Source organism: Rhinopithecus roxellana, chromosome 16 (assembly GCF_007565055.1).
Source record: "Rhinopithecus roxellana isolate Shanxi Qingling chromosome 16, ASM756505v1, whole genome shotgun sequence".
NCBI lineage: Eukaryota > Metazoa > Chordata > Mammalia > Primates > Cercopithecidae > Rhinopithecus > Rhinopithecus roxellana.
The window spans coordinates 21138026-21153909 of NC_044564.1; the positions used below are offsets into that span (position 1 = coordinate 21138026).

General features: G+C 44.9%; 1 protein-coding gene across 3 annotated transcripts in view; it reads right to left on the minus strand.

The window, feature by feature from the left end:
• The window catches only part of FRMPD1 (FERM and PDZ domain containing 1), a 144446-nt gene that overhangs the window by 64534 nt on the left and 64028 nt on the right, over positions 1–15884 (minus strand). Inside the window, exon 1 of one of the 3 annotated variants that reach the window (XM_030919917.1) lies at positions 14217–14799. The exons of the other annotated variants lie outside the window; for them this stretch is intronic. The gene's annotated coding sequence lies outside the window, so the exon portion shown is untranslated. Of the gene's footprint in view, positions 1–14216; positions 14800–15884 lie in introns of those variants that run through there. 3 annotated transcript variants of the gene reach the window in all.

Consider the following 15884-nt stretch of genomic DNA (forward strand, 5'->3'; position numbering starts at 1 on the left):
GGCTTCCCAAAGTGCTAGGATTACAGGCATGAGCCACCGTGCCCAGCCCAAATTGTTTATTTTCATTTCTTATTTTGGGATGGCACTACATATCATTCTTGTTCCTCCTCCATCTTCCCTTCCCTCCTTTAAGCCTCTCTCTTCCACAGGAACCCCTACCCTCTTTTTATTATAGAAAAGGGCATTGAATACCTGTAAGGGGGTTTATCATGGACCAGAGAAAAAACAATGCTCACAGCTGGTTCTCTAGGTTTTCTGAGCCCTTCATTCATGTCAAGAAGTTCTGGCTGCCTGCATCCTCTGCCATCTCACCTTGCCTTGCACACCAGATGAAAAGGAGATGCAGGAGGTGGGAAAGCACCCTGGACCCCTATCACCCCAGGGCGGCATTCCCCAAATGACAATTGACCTCAAACTGCCCTCCTGGCTTTTGCCATGTTAGCAAACTGCCAGAACACCACACCTGCAAAACACGGTCTGCGTAAAACAGATTCTATAATACAGCGCCTCCCGTTTTAGCTTCATCCTAGACAATAGTACTTATTCAACCACAGGTTTGATCATGCTGGATATGTTTTTCTCTTGGTGCACATTAAAATAAATATATAGCAATTTAACAAAAAGCACTCATTCACATATCCACTAAAATAGTCTTGAGTGTCGTGTGGTACAAAGACAAGCCTTTGGGAACACTAGTTCAGGGCATCGTCATGCCCCTCAGATTTCCCATCTGCCTAACAGGATTAGACGTCTCTTAGAAAGGGCTTAGCCTCTTATCTAGCTCAGTACAGGTGGCCTCTGCATGGCCCTTTGAGAGCTACAGGGTGGCAACAGGAACAGACAGCTCTAATGGGGATCCAGGCTGTGCCTTTCTCTTGCTAGGGATCTGAGAGGATGGGGACCCAGACCACTCCTAGTAGAAGACTGGAAGTTGGTCACACAAGTCATCTATTTTGCCAGATGAACAGTATCCCTAGAAAGGATGTGGGAAAGGGCTGAAACGAACACCAATGCCAACATTGGTGTTGTTGATGTGACCTGCAAGGCCTCACCTCACCATGTTTGTCTTACTGCTTACCCTCAAGCAGCCTCAATGATGGATGGCAAATAACATTGCTGAGTCAGCTGCAGCTGCTGAACCCCTTGTCTCCACCCTGGTGCAGGGAAAGAGCACTGTGCAGGGAGACAAGAGACCAGCAATCAGGTTCCTGCTCTACTCCCAGCTCGACACATGACTCCAGTCACATCCCTTCCCTCTGTGTCTGTTTTCCTACCTGTAAAGGTAAGAGTTACACATGGATAAAATTTGAAAATACTGTGCTTCACGAACGGAGCCAGTCACAAAAGATCCCATATTCTATGATCCCATTCATATGAAAGTCCAGTAGGGAACTCTGTAGAGACAGACAAGAGATTAGCGGTTGCTTAGGGTTGGGGAAACAGGGCATGGAGGAGTGATAGTGAAACAGTAAAAGGTTTCTTTTAGAGGTGACGAAAATGTCCTTAAGTTGACCATGCTGATGTTAGTACATATCTGTGAATATACCAAAACCTCTGAATTGTATGCTTTGAATGAGTAAATTTCATGGTATATGAATTAGATCTCAATAAAGGTGTTTTACAAAAACAAATGCCATAAAAGGAGAAAAAGAAAAGTGATGGGGTTAGAAACATGACCTCAAAGCCCTTTCAAATCAGAAGTTTCTGACTCTCTTTAAACAAACTACAGTTCCCCAAATGCTTCTGGCCACCAGACTTCTCATCAGTTTTGGGCAGACTGCTGCTCTCTCAAAAGATGTTTGTCACCCAACAAATATCTGGCCCTATGCCAATGTCTGTGGGGAGCAGGAAGATGCATCGGCTGCAGTGTCTGCCCGCCAGGAGCTCTAACACACGGTAGATGGCAAGACCATGAGAGAGGGCTGCATGGAGGGGAGGGGCTCAGAAGAAGGGGGATCACCTCTAGGTCAGGGGAGCACCAAGATTGGAGGCTTCTCCATGCCAGAAGCACCTGTGCTGGGCCCAAAAAGGCTGATGAGGACCATGGGGCCTGAGTAGCCTACTTGGAAAAGTTAAGGACCCAGGCTGAGTGCAGTCTATCTGGGGCTATTCTGGGCCCTGCCCTGACTTGGGAGGTTCACACAGAACATTAGGTTCCTGGAAAGTGCTTTGATGGCAGAGGTGCAGCTGACTCTGCAGTGACTCCAGGTCTTGCGATACCTTCACTTCCTTCATTTATTCTATGGATATTTATTCGGTATCCTCTATGTGCCTGGCACTGTTCTAGGTCTTGGGAGTCATTAGGAACAAAAAAGATGAGAGTCACTACCCTCGTTGAGCTTACATTCTAATACAGGTTCTCATTAGACAAGAAACAATGAACAAAAAAGGAAATTAATTAAGACTGTCAGAAGGTGGTAAGTACACCGGGTATGGTGGCTTGTGCCTGTAATCACAGCACTTTGGGAGGCCGAGGTGGGTGGATCACTTGAGGTCAGGAATTCGAGACCAGCTTGGCCAACATGGTGAAACCGCATCTCTACTAAAAATACAAAAATTAGCCAGATGTGATGGCATACGCCTGTAATCCCAGCTACTTGGGAGGCTGAGGAAGAGAATCACTTGAACTTGGAGGTGGAGGTTGCAGTGAGCCAAGAATGCACCACTGCACTCCAGCCCAGGCAACAGATTGAGACTCCATCTAAAAAAAAAGAAAGTGGTAAGTACTAGAGGGGAAAAGAGATAGAATTAGCATCAATGCCTTGAAGCTGGAGGTCAGGGGTAGGCGGAATTTTATTCACTCTGAGATCTCCCACACATATCTCCAGAGAGCTCTAGGGTTCTACCCTTTCTTTCCAATTCTCTGAGTCAAATTTCTAGCCAAGGGCTTAGCCATGACACATCTGGACAAATGTCACCATGGGTCCTGTTTCCATTTCTTCCTCTCTGAATCAATGCTAATATCCACAGATTCAAGAAACATTCAATGATCATCAACAATGTGCCAAGTACAGGGGCTGTGGGGGACACTGAGATAAGCAGGCACAATTCTCACCCTCGAGGAGTCTGCAGTTCACCAGGGAAGTCAGACACACACACACACACCTAACCAGAATTCAAAGCAAAAGAAAGGAAGTGATCTGCTAGCAACATGAGCAAAGGCTGTAAGGTTTTTGAACCACGGTCTATAGTTTACAAAGCACTCTCACGGGCAGATGATCTTGTTTGGTGGTCACATCATGGTATTCCTCCTTCAAAGCTTTCACAGCACACTACTGGACTCACAGTTCTTCCCCAGTGACCTTTCATGTCAACAGTACAGGCCTTGTCATGCCCTGGTTCCAACCCTGACTCTCACTAATCTTGTGCTAACCTTGCATCCTTGGACAAGTTACCTTAGCCTCCCTCAGCCTGTACTGTCATCTGTGAAATGGGGCTGACTTCACCTGCCCCACAGTAAATTAGATAATATATGTGAAGTTCTACCAGAATGCATGGCACAAAGGAAGTCCTCAATGACAGCAGCTATGATGTTATTCTTCATTTCAGAAGGCTATCCTCTTGAAGCTTAACTGTTTCATCTGTCTTTTTTGTCTTCCTAACTCAATTTCTAAACTGCATTTCTCTCCAATTGCCCTCAGTCCTAACCACTGGGTAATGAGTTACTGAATGAATGAATCAACCAACCAACCAACTGGAAATTGGAATGAGGGAGAGAGAAAAGGCATGGACAACTCTCAGGTTTCTGGTTTGGATGACTGGGGATGGCGGTCCCTTTCACCAGGAAAGAAAACACTAGGAGAAGGGTGGGTTTGAGGAGTAAGATGAAGAGTTTGGTTGGGAAATGCTGAATTTGCAGTACTGAAGGACAGTCATCATGTCCAGTAGATAGTTTGAGCTAAAAATAATAATCTGACAGTCATCAGGTTGTAACCATGAGAATGAATAATTATCCTAAGAGATGCTGCATATCAAAACTGGGGCCCTTTACATAAGACTAATGCCCAGGTTCCACCCACCCACCCCCAGATGCTGATTCAACTCAACTGGGGTGGGGCCTGGGCAGGGTTTGTTACAGGAGCCCTCAGTAATTGTAATGTACAGCTAGCATTGAGAACCATTAGGGTAGGATGAGCAGAGCTGAGGAAGGAATGACGGTGACACCATTATTTTAGGGGCTGCAGAACCAAGGAAGCCATGAAAGGCAACTGAAAGTGAATGATTAGAGAGACCTGATAAAAATCAAAGAAGCCTGGGGAGAAAAAAGGTTCAGAAGACTATGTAGGCAGTTTGGTGGCGCCTCAATAACTTACACGTAGAATAACCTTGACCTAGCAATTCCACTTCTTGGTATCTACCCAAAAGAACTGAAAACAGATGCTCAAACAAAAACTTGTACACTAATGTTCATAGCAGCACTATTCACAATAGCCAAAAGGTGGAAACAAACCAAACATCCATCAACAGATGAATGGATAAACTCCTTGTGATATATCCATACAATTGAATGTTATTGTATTGTATGGAACTTATGCAGCCATAAAGTGCTGCATATGGAATTTATGCAGCCATAAAGTGCAAGGAAATACTGATACATGCTACAACATGGACGAACCTCGAAAACATCTATGTTGAGTGACAGAAGCCAGACACAAAAGGTCACATGTTATATGATTCCATTTAGATGAAATATCAAGAATACACAAGTCTATATAAAGACAGAAAGCAGATTCGTGGTTGCCAGGGATTGAAGGAGAAGGAAATGGAGAATGACTGATGAATGGATTTGGGACTACTTTTTGGGGTGATGAAAAATTTCAGAACCAGGTAGTGGTAATAGTTGTATAATATTGTGAATGTACTTTATGCTGCTGATCTGTACCCTTTCACATGGTTTTAAAATGGTAAATTTAATGTTATATGTATTTTACCACAAAAAAGTACATAACCAACCATGTCAAATACAGCCAAGACAGCCAAAAGATCCATCGGAAAAGGGTCCACAGACTTGGCAATTAGGACCTTCAGATAACACATTCTCCTTGGTGCCTCCTGTTACTGTACAGCCGCACAAAGTAGCTGGGAGCAGGGCTAGAAGCCTGCTAGGGCCTTTCCAGCTAAGAGGTTATAAAATTTGGTAGTCTTTAGTGTTCCTTTGCCATTCAATGTGAAGTTCTTTACCTCTCCATAGGCTTTTTCATTATTACAAATGCCCTGAATCTGTTAAAATTCTCTCGACAACCATCTGGGCATAATTCAACAAAATTGTGGAATGTGAATTCAAAGTCTAGATTTGTTTTTTTTTTACTATCAAATGATTCATCTAATGTCATTACACACCAACTAATTTTTAACAGCCTCTGGGCATGTTTGATACCACACACACCAAAAACAAAACCCACAGCAACTACAGTACTTGGGAAATTCAGACTAAGGACTCCCAGAGTCCTAGCCCATATGAAGCTGCTTGCCACCCTGGTGGGCTGAGATTTGACTCCACATTTCTGTGTCTGGGGAAGGAAGGCAGGATTACAAACCTATCACACTAGTAAACAGTAACCACCACCACCACAGCACAAGCAACCAAGAACGGCTTGCAGGGCTGGGCCCAAGACATGCCTCACAGAGCTCTTGCCCATTACTACGACATCAAGACTGTCTTGACTTTGAGGTTCCTTCCCTGAAAGTCCTCACCCTTTTCATAGACCTACTGCTGGCTATGGGTTTGCAGGCATTTTTCAATTCCAGTCCCTGGACTCTAGACTCCACTTTACAGGTCTGCAGCCATCTCAAATCAAGGGATTTGGTCCAAAAGTAAATGCAATTCGTTCCATTAGATCCTCTTTCCACTGGAATCTGTGCTGGGTGTGGTAGAGGAGATCGAGGTTAAGCAGACACAGCCCTTGCCCTTGGGGTGTTCATCGTGTTATAGAGAAGACAAGCCACATAGAAAACTCCTAACCAATATAAGGCAGAGAGTGAGCCCCCTAAGAACGGGCTGTCTAAAATGCTGTAGGGAGTCTAGGAAGAGCTCCTGCCAACAGCAGGGCAGTGTGTGTCTTGCTCATCTCTGCACGGGGCTTAGGAACGGCTGATTGCTGTCAGGCGGCCAAGAACGCCAGGTGCCGCCTGCCAATCAGGACCCTATGCAAGGGTTCAGGCCAATGGGCCACTCTGGCTGTCTTAATTAAGCCTTAATTAAGCATTCTACCCGGAAACCTCTTCTCCCTCCTGTAGAGCTGCCCAGTTTACAGCAAACAATTCAGGGAGCCCAGTCAGCTGTTAGGAGGTGGCAGCCAGTAGGAGCGGCACCAACAGCTGTGAATGAATGCCGACTCGATTCAGAGATCGCCGAAAACCGCAGGACCCAGGAACTCAGAAATTCAGCCCTAATTAAGCATTCTGCCCTCTGTCCCTAACCTCAGTAGAGAAAAGTGTCCAGTTTAGGTCACCCCACTTTAAAAGTACACAGAGATGATCAGGGCTGGGAGTTCTGCCTAAGGAAAACAGGAAAACACTATGCAGTAAGATACTCCCCAAGACACGAGCTCTAGGAATGAAAAGCAGAACAACTGGCCACAGAACCATGTTTAGGTAAGTTACAGCATGTCTTCTTTCTTGAATTTCCAAAAAAGGAGAACCAGAAACCATGTAACATTCCAGAAAAAGCCTTTGATTTAATGTAGAGTATAAACCATAGGCCATAAAGCCGTATTTATGCTCTGGGTACAACTGTAAAAGTGATGCCGGGCACAGACAGGCAAGAACACAAAACAACAAGCTTGATCTGATGGATGCTGGGTTTAGGCTGCCAATTCTTTTTGTTTCTATTTTAATTCCCATTGTTACTGTTTGTGCAGCAATGATACCTCGTTTAAGGATCAGAGAGATGATCTCTCAGAAGAGAATCAAAGCTTTACAGGTTGAAGCAAAGGTTCCCCAGGGAGTGGCAACAGGACAGACCAACACACACCAGTTCGAGCAGCAGCAGGTGCACACCTCGTTTTGGCCTGGCACTGCACCCTGTGTGGTTCTCAGCAAGTCTCTTCTTCTAATACCTCCATTTCCACCTCTAGATCTAGAAGTATTCTAAGGCCCCTGCCACCTCCAAATTCATGATTCTGACTGGTGGAGAGGTCAGATCAGAGATCTATTCTCTCATGTGCAGGCACTGACCAGCCCATGCTGGGTCACACCTGTGGCACCTACACCATGAGCACCATTAAACACCCTACTCTCCCCACTTTCCAAGACCAGAACCCAGGCACCCACCTGAGAGTCTGTGTACCCTCCCCCGATATCCAATCACTTTCCACCTCCTATAAATGTGACCTCCTTAACCTCTCTCAAGTTTCCACTTCTTTCCATCTCCCCCACCATCACACACACATTCAGGCCGGCATGCTTTTTTTTTTTTTTTTTTAGACAATCTCACTCTGTCACTCAGGCTGGAGTGCAGTGGCATGATCTCGCCTCTCTGCAACCTCCATCTCCCGGTTTCAACTGATTCTTGTGCCTCAGCCACCCGAGTAGCTGGATTACAGGTGTGTGCCACACCCCCGATTCATTTTTATATTTTTAGTGGAGATGGAGTTTCACTATGTTGGCCAAGCTGGTCTCAAACTCCTGACCTAGAGTGATCCACTCGCCTCAGCCTCCCAAAGTGCTCAGATTATAGGCGTGAGCCACCATGCCTCACCATGATCTCTTTCTTATGTGGATCATTGTAGCACCTGGTCTCCCTGCCTTGCTCCTCTTCCAGTCTATTCCACACACCACAGAGTAACCTTTCTCAAAGAGGAAAGTCTGACCTTGTCACTTTCCTGTATATAACTCCATAATGTCACCCCATAACTTTTAGGATCATTTTTTAGGGCCCATGGTGTGAATTCTAAAGCCAGATCTCTTGGGCTCTGATATGGTTTGGTTTGGCTGGGTCCTCATTTAAATCTCAACTTGAATTGTATCTCCCAGAATTCCCACATGTTCTGGGAGGGACCCAGGGAGAGGTAATTGAATCATAGGGGCCAGTCTTTCCTGTGCTATTCTCATGACAGTGAATATGTCTCACAAGATCTGACGGGTTTATCAGGGGTTTCCACTTTTGCTTCTTCCTCATTTGCTCTTGCCGCCATGATGTAAGAAGTGCCTTTCGCCTCCCACCGTGATTCTGAGGCCTCACTAGCCATGTGGAACTGTAAGTCCAATTAAACCTCTTTTTCTTCCCAGTCTCAGGTATGTCTTTATCAGCAGCATGAAAACAGACTAATACAGTAAATTGGTACCAGTAGAGTGGGGTGTTGCTGAAAAGATACCCCAAAATGTGGAAGCGACTTTAGAACTGGGTAACAGGCAGAGGTTGAAACAGTTTGGAGGCTCAGAAGAAGGCAGGAAAATGTGGGAAAGTCTGGAATCTCCCAGAGACTTGTTGAATGGCTTTAACAAAAATGTTGATAGCAATATAAACAATAAGGTACAGGCTGAGGTGTTCTCAGATGGAGATGAGGAACTTATTGGGAACTGGAACAAAGGTGACTCTTGTTATGTTTTAGCAAAGAGACTAGCAGCATTTTGCCCCTGCCCTAGAGATCTGTGGAACTCTGAACTTGAGAGGGATGATTTAGGGTATCTGGCAGAAGAAATTTTTAAGCAGCAAAGCATTCAAAATGTGACTTGGGTACTGTTAAAGGCATTCCATTTTAAAAGGGAAACAGAGCATAAAAGTTCAGAAAATTTGCAGCCTGATGATGCAATAGAAAAGAAAAACCCATTTTCTGGAAGAAATTCAAGCCAACTTCAGAAATCTGCATAAGTAGCAAGCAGCCTAATGTTAATCCCCAAGACAACGGGAAAAATGTCTCCAGGCCATGTCAGAGACCTTCATGGCAGCACCTTCCATCACAGGCACAGAGGCTCAAGAAGAAAAAGTGGTTTCATGGGTCGGGCACAGGGTCCATGTGCTGTGTACAGCCTAGGGACTTGGTGTCCTGTGTCCCAGCTGCTCCAGCCATGGCTGAAAGGGTCCAATGTACAGCTTGGGCTGTAGCTTCAGAGGGTGGAAACCCCAAACCTTGCCAGCTTCCACGTGGTGTTGAGACTGCAGGTGCACAGAAGTCAAGAATTGAGGTTTGGGAACCTTTGGCTAGATTTCAGAAGATGTATGGAAATGCCTGGATGCCCAGGGAAAAGTTTGCTGCAGGGGTGGGGCCCTCATGGTGAACTTCTGCCAGGGCAGTGTGGAAGGAAAATGTGGGGTGGGAGCCTCCACACAGAGTCCCTACTGGGGCACTGCCTACTGGAGCTATGAGAAGAGGGCCATCATCCTCCAGACCCCAGAATGGTAGATCCACCAACAGCTTGCACCAGGAGCCTGGAAAAGCCACAGACACCCAACGCCAGCCCGTGAAAGCAGCCAGGAGGGAGGCTACAAGCCACAGGGGCGGAGCTGCCCAAGACCATGGGAACCCACCTCTTGTATCAGTTTGACCTGCATGTGAGACCTGGAGTCAAAGGAGATCATTTTGGAGCTTTATAATTTGACTGCTCCACTGGATTTCAGACTTACATGGGACCTGTAACCCCTTCGTTTTGGCAAATTTCTCCCATTTGGAATGGCTGTATTTACCCAATACGTGTACCCCCATTGTATCTAGGAAGTAACTAGCTTGCTTTTGATTTTACAGGCTCATAGGCAGAAGGGACTTGCCTTGTCTCAGATGAGACTTTGGACTGTGGACCTTTGGGTTAACGTTGAAATGAATTAAGACTTTGGGGAACTGTTGGGAAGGCATGATGGTTTTGAAATGTGAGGATATGAGATTTGGAGGGGCCAAGGGCAGAATGATATGGTTTGGTTGCGTCCCCATTCAAATCTCAACTTGAATTTTATCTCCCAGAATTCCCACATGTTCTGGGAGGGACCTAGGGGGAGGTAATTGAATCATGGGGGCTAGGCTCGTGATAGTGAGTAAGTCTCATGAGATCTGATGGGTTTACTGGAGGCTTCCGCTTCTGCTTCCTCCTTATTTTCTCTTGCCTCTCGCCTCCTGCCATGATTCTGAGGCCTCCCCAGCCTGTGGAACTATAAGTCCAATTAAACTTCTTTTTCTTCCCAGTCTCAGGTATGTCTTTATCAGCAGGGTGAAAACAATACTAATACAGGCTCATATCTCAGCCATGCCACTTGCTAGATCTGTGACTATGGGCAGGTTACTTCACAGTTTTGTGCTTTGGTTTTCCCACTTATAAGATGCAATAACAATAGTACCTGCCTCAAAAGGTGGTTGTGAGAATTAATGAGGTAATGCATGTAAACAGCTTAGAACAGTACCAGGCATTTGATAAGCCCTTCGTAAGTGGTAGCTGCTGTTATAATTTACAGGACTTCAAGGACCTACCTGTGCAGGCCCCAGGAGAGAGGGGACTCTCTAGCCTCTTCACTTTCCTCTGTCTTACTGCTCTCCACTTCCCAAGAGGTTCCAGACCTAGTGAATCTCTTCCTTTTTTGTTCATGGCACGGAGCCTTTGCATGTGCTGTTTCATTGCCAGGTACACCCTTCCTGCTGCTGGCTTCCCTAGTTGACTTTTTAAACAGGTTTATTGAGATATGATTCACGTAGCATACAATTCAATTTAAAATACACAATGCAATTTAAAGTACACAAGTCAATGGTTTTTAGTATATTTATGGAGCTGTGCAACCATCACCACAATCCATTCTGAAGCATTTTCATCACTCCAAAAAGAAACCTCATACTCATTAGCAGTCCATTTTCCCCCAGTTGTCTCCCCACAAGCCTAGGCTAACTAACCTACCCCAATTGTTTTGTTTTTTTGTTTTGTTTTGTTTTTTGTTGTTGTTGTTTTGCGACGGAGTCTTGCTCTGTCACCCAGGCTGGAGTGCAGTGGCACGATCTTGGATCACTACAACCTCTGTCTCCCAGGTTCAAGCGATTCTCCTGCCTCAGCCTCCCAAGTAGCTGGGATTACAGGTGCCTGCCACCACGCCCGGCTAACTTTTGTATTTTTAGTAGAGATGGGGTTTCATCATGTTGGCCAGGATGGTCTCAAACTCCTGACCTCAGGTGATCCACCCACCTCAGCCTTCCAGATTGCTGGAATTACAGGAGTGAGCCACCATGCCAGCCCCCAGTTAGTTTTCAGGTCTCAGTTTACACCCCACTTGTGAAGTTTTCTCTGACCTCTACTCTGGGTCGATGCTTTCACAGTACCTAGTATCTTCCCTCTCTCAGACTATATTTGACTATTTACTTGTATATATCCCCTGCTAGAATATAAGTTCCACATTGAGCAGGGTCGTGGTTGTCTGATTCACCATGATTTTTTAGTGCCTAATAGATGTTCACTAAATACTGGTTGAATGACTAAAATCAATGGGGCGAATAAGCCAAAGCCAAGGCCCTATAAAGACAGCCCTACTGAAAAAATCAACAGTAACGGAGACTTCTCTATACTACAAATACTAGAAGTCACAACATATTTAAAAATTCATGACATTCAAGTTTCCTACAACTATTCCCATTACAGCCACCGCTGAAATAAATAAGGCAGATCCTTGCAAAATGAGTTTGATTTAGGCACTTTAACAAAGTAAGTTCTTGAGTGAGAGGGAAAACAGCTCTGGAGGCTGAGTAGGAAAAGGCAAGAAAGAGCCTTTAGGTGTTCAATAGCCTTTAAGTGTTTAATATTTGTAGATTTTATTTGATCTAGCATTACCAGATCATTACTGGATAAAATGAATACGAATACACTTTGTTTAAAAGAAAATGTTCATAAGAAAAGAAGGAAGGAAGAAGTTAGTTCTGGAAGTTTCCTATAAAGCCATTCTGTTAAGCGATTCTTATTTTCCTGCAGATTCCCCATTTTAACGTTACAGCTGCATTCCCCAGACAATAAACTATGCCCTGGATGCTTATTTCAAAATCCAGTGATCACGAGAAGAAAGGCAATTATCTCCCAATTAAACATTAAGACAATTTTTCAATCTATCAACAAATTGCTGCAAAACAGTTACCAAATAAAAACAACGAAAGTCTCCCTCTCACGTACTTTAATCTACTTCATAGGCTGATGGCAGATAAACTTTACTGAAAGCACAGCTTGGTCATATCTCCCCCTATTCAAAATCCTTCAATGGCTCCCCATTGCCTTCAGGATAAAGAACAAACTCCTGAGTATTTGAAGATCCTTCTCCTGACACTGACCTACTTACATGGCCTCATTTCTTTCTAATCATTTTCACATAACTCCCATCCTAACAAATTGCACTGAGCCTCCCGCCATGCTTTGATCTTTTTGCACCTTTGCCTAGAATGTTATTTACCCACATCCAAACTCTCAGTGTCAAATTCCACCTCCTTTTAAGCTTCGTCTAAATGCTGCTGTCTTCATGAAGTCCTCCCTGATGTCCCCCTCCCTCACACATGCTCTCTACCATCTCTAGGCTTCCGTAGCCCTTTTACTAAAGATGATTCTCCTGTATTTATCACTGGCTAGCTTGGATTATAGTTACTTTTGAACATGCTGTCTACCTCCTGAAAAATTCGAATACATCTCCCCCAGCACTTAACATGTGCCATGCAAATACAAGGTACAAAAAATCTGCAGAATGAATGAATAAAATAACAAATAAATGATAGAAAACCCAGTATAATTACAGTTAGACACAGTCTAATTTATCAGTGTACTTAGAGAAGTAGCAAGTTTTAAACACAGAAAACATACCTCAGTGGTTGAGACATTTTTTTCTATCTGTAAACCTGTTTTTGTTGAAATTCCCTATTTACTTTCTTTTTTTTTTTTTTTTTACGATGATGTTTTGCTCTTGTTGCCCAGGGTGGAGTGCAATGGCGTGATCTTGGCTCACCGCAACATCTGCCTTCGGCGTTCAAGCGATTCTCCTGCCTCAGCCTCCCAAGTAGCTGGGATTACAGGCATGCACCACCATGCCCGGCTAATTTTGTATTTTTAGTGGAGTTGGGGTTTCTCCATGTTGGTCAGGCTGGTCTCAAACTCCCGAACCCAGGTGTTCCATCCGCCTCGGCCTCTCAAAGTGCTGGGACTACAGGAGTGAGCCACCGCGCGCCCAGCCTGTTTACTTCCATTTTTGGCCCACCTATCTTTCAATCCTGCTAGGTGTGTGGGTATAGTAGTAATGCAGAGAAGCAGAGTAGAGAAAGGGGATCATTATTGAAAGCTGGCAGCAGCAACAGAGAAACTCTCTCTTTGGTAAAGAAAACTCAGAATCCACTAAAGAGACAAAGTGAGTCACTGCCCTGGGTGTCAAACACATGGAGAGGATGACTTAAGCCATGGCAGGCAGTGATTCTGTAACTTCACTGCCTATCAGATCACCTGGAGGACTTGTTAAAACACAGGTTGCTGGGCCCCACCCCCAGAGTTTCTCTAGGTCTGGGGTGGGGCTGAGAGTTCGCATTTCTCACAAGCTCTTGACAGGTGGAGACCACACTTGAAGAATCCTCAATGCAGACCATCAAGGGAATCAAGCGAGTCAAGGTCAAGGGATCAGCTGTGGCATAGGCATTTCTAAAACTAGAAGATTCATTTTAATTAAATTAAGACATATGGAGAAGTTAGGTAGTGATTTTTTTTCCCCCTTTTCACTCACTTGTAATTCAGAGGCTAAATTCTACAGAGCTGACCAGAGAGGCATGAACAAGGAAGACAGGGGACCTGGATCCAAGTCCTGATTCGGGTCACTAGTTATCTGTGTAACCAAAGATCACTCATTACCCTCTCAGGACATCATTGCACCCATCTGAAACAGAGACTTATTCAATGTGAAAGTCTCTAGTCTGGGGTCTCACATCCTATGATCCCCCAATTTTGAAAACCTGTTGGCAAGTTAGTTCCAAAAGTATTTAATGATTATCCTATTTATATATATAATGGTTAAGGATGCTGCCTTTTGAAAACACAAAACAAATGTGAGAAATAATTACCAGTTAAATTTGAGAAGAACCCATAATAAATAAATTGCAATTATGAAGACTGAAAGAATCTTACTCAAACAGGTTTCATAAAGGGTAAGTGCTCAAGAACAAATATACCATGGAAACAGATTGTTTAAAGATATGGAGAAGATACCACAATTGAAAAGAACCAAAACAATTCCCTTTCCAAGAACAGTCTAGAGAAAGCAACACACATTACAGAATGAGCAAACACCAACTTACCAGTGGCGCAGAGCTGAAGGGACTCTTCCACGGACAGAAATCCACACCTCTTCCCACTGCTGATACCTCCCCTCCATCCTAGGACACTGCTCCCAGGCCTCCCAGCACACAGCTATTTTTAAAGATAAAAGGCCACATTCCCAACATTGCGGCCACAAGAATGTGAATATCAAATGACCTTTCCATAGCTCATCGATAAGCCCAAGTAAAACTGACTGCCAGGCCATGTGGGCAAAGTTGGGTGGTATCTCTGTGGCACAGGCCCCCTCCTCACAGGACCATGACCCTCCTCATCTGCGGATACTGGGCAGCTGCAGCTATGCCTCTCAACAAGTCTGGCTTCTCCTTTCAGCATGACAGGCACAGAAGTCCTGCAGGTGCCATTCTCATCCTCAAGACCTCAACCACTTGAGCCAGTTGAGAGAGGAAATCCTAGAAGTCCTTGATTGGCAAACTGGCTTCCTCTGTGCCAAGGGCAACACAGAAGATGACACCCAAGGTCTCAGGATGCATCCATTTTATAGTTGTAGAGTTTATTCTGTGCCACATAATACTTGGTCTCCTGCTAGTTCTGCCCAGTCGTGTTCAGTTAAAGTTAATAGCAATGGCATTAGCTCACTAAGCCTCACAGCAACCCAGGGAGGTAGGTCACCCCCAAGCACATTATCCCCCCTTAACAGATGGGGAAATGACGCCACAGGAAGATTAAATAACCTGCCCAGCCTCACACAGCCTGCCACAGGTGGAGCACAGGATGATCTCAGCCCCCGTGCCAGCTCATGGACAAAGAATACTCTGGAAAAAGCCCTTTGCAATTTTAGGATCCCATGCAGTGTGGGTGGTGTGCATTACAAAGGTTAAAAAAGAAATAAGCACAAGGGTAACCTTCTTTTTTTTCTTCTTCTTCTTTTTTTGAGACAGAGTCTCCCCCTGTCACCCAGGTTGTAGTGCAGTGGCGCGATCTCATCTCATTGCAACCTCTGTCTCTGCCTCCTGGGTTCAAGCAATTCTTGTTCCTCAGTCTCCCAAGCAGCTGAGATTACAGGTGTATGCCACCACACCTGGCTAAGTTTTTTTTTTTTAATTTTTAGTAGAGATGGGGTCTCACCATGTTGGCCAGGTTGGTCCTGAACTCTTGACCTCAAGCAATCCGCCTGCTTCAGCCTCCCAAAGTGCTGCAATTACAGGAGTGAGCCATCATGGCCAGCCCAGGGGTAACCTTAAAACTGCTTCAGGCCAGGCACAGTGGCTCACGTCTGTAATCCCAGCACTTTGGGAGGCTGAGGTGGGCAGATCGCTTGAGGTCAGGAGTTCTAGACCAGCCTGGCCAACATAGTGAGACCCTGTCTCTACTAAAAATACAAGAAAACAGCTGGGCTTGGTGGTGCGCACCTGTGGTCCCAGCTACTTGGGAAGCTGAGGTGGCAGGATCGCTTGAGCTCAGGGGAGTGGCAGTTGCAGTAAGCCAAGGTCACGCCACTGCACTCCAGTCTGGGTGACACAGCAAGACCCTGTCGCAAAAAAAAAAAAAAAAAAAAAAAAAAAAAAAAAAAAAAAAAAAAAAAAAAAAAACATGCTCCAATTGTCTCTCTTTTCCCATGTCTCCCCAAAATACCATAAGAGAGGAATACTTTTCAATACACAGCTATGAACTGAAAGATGGTATGG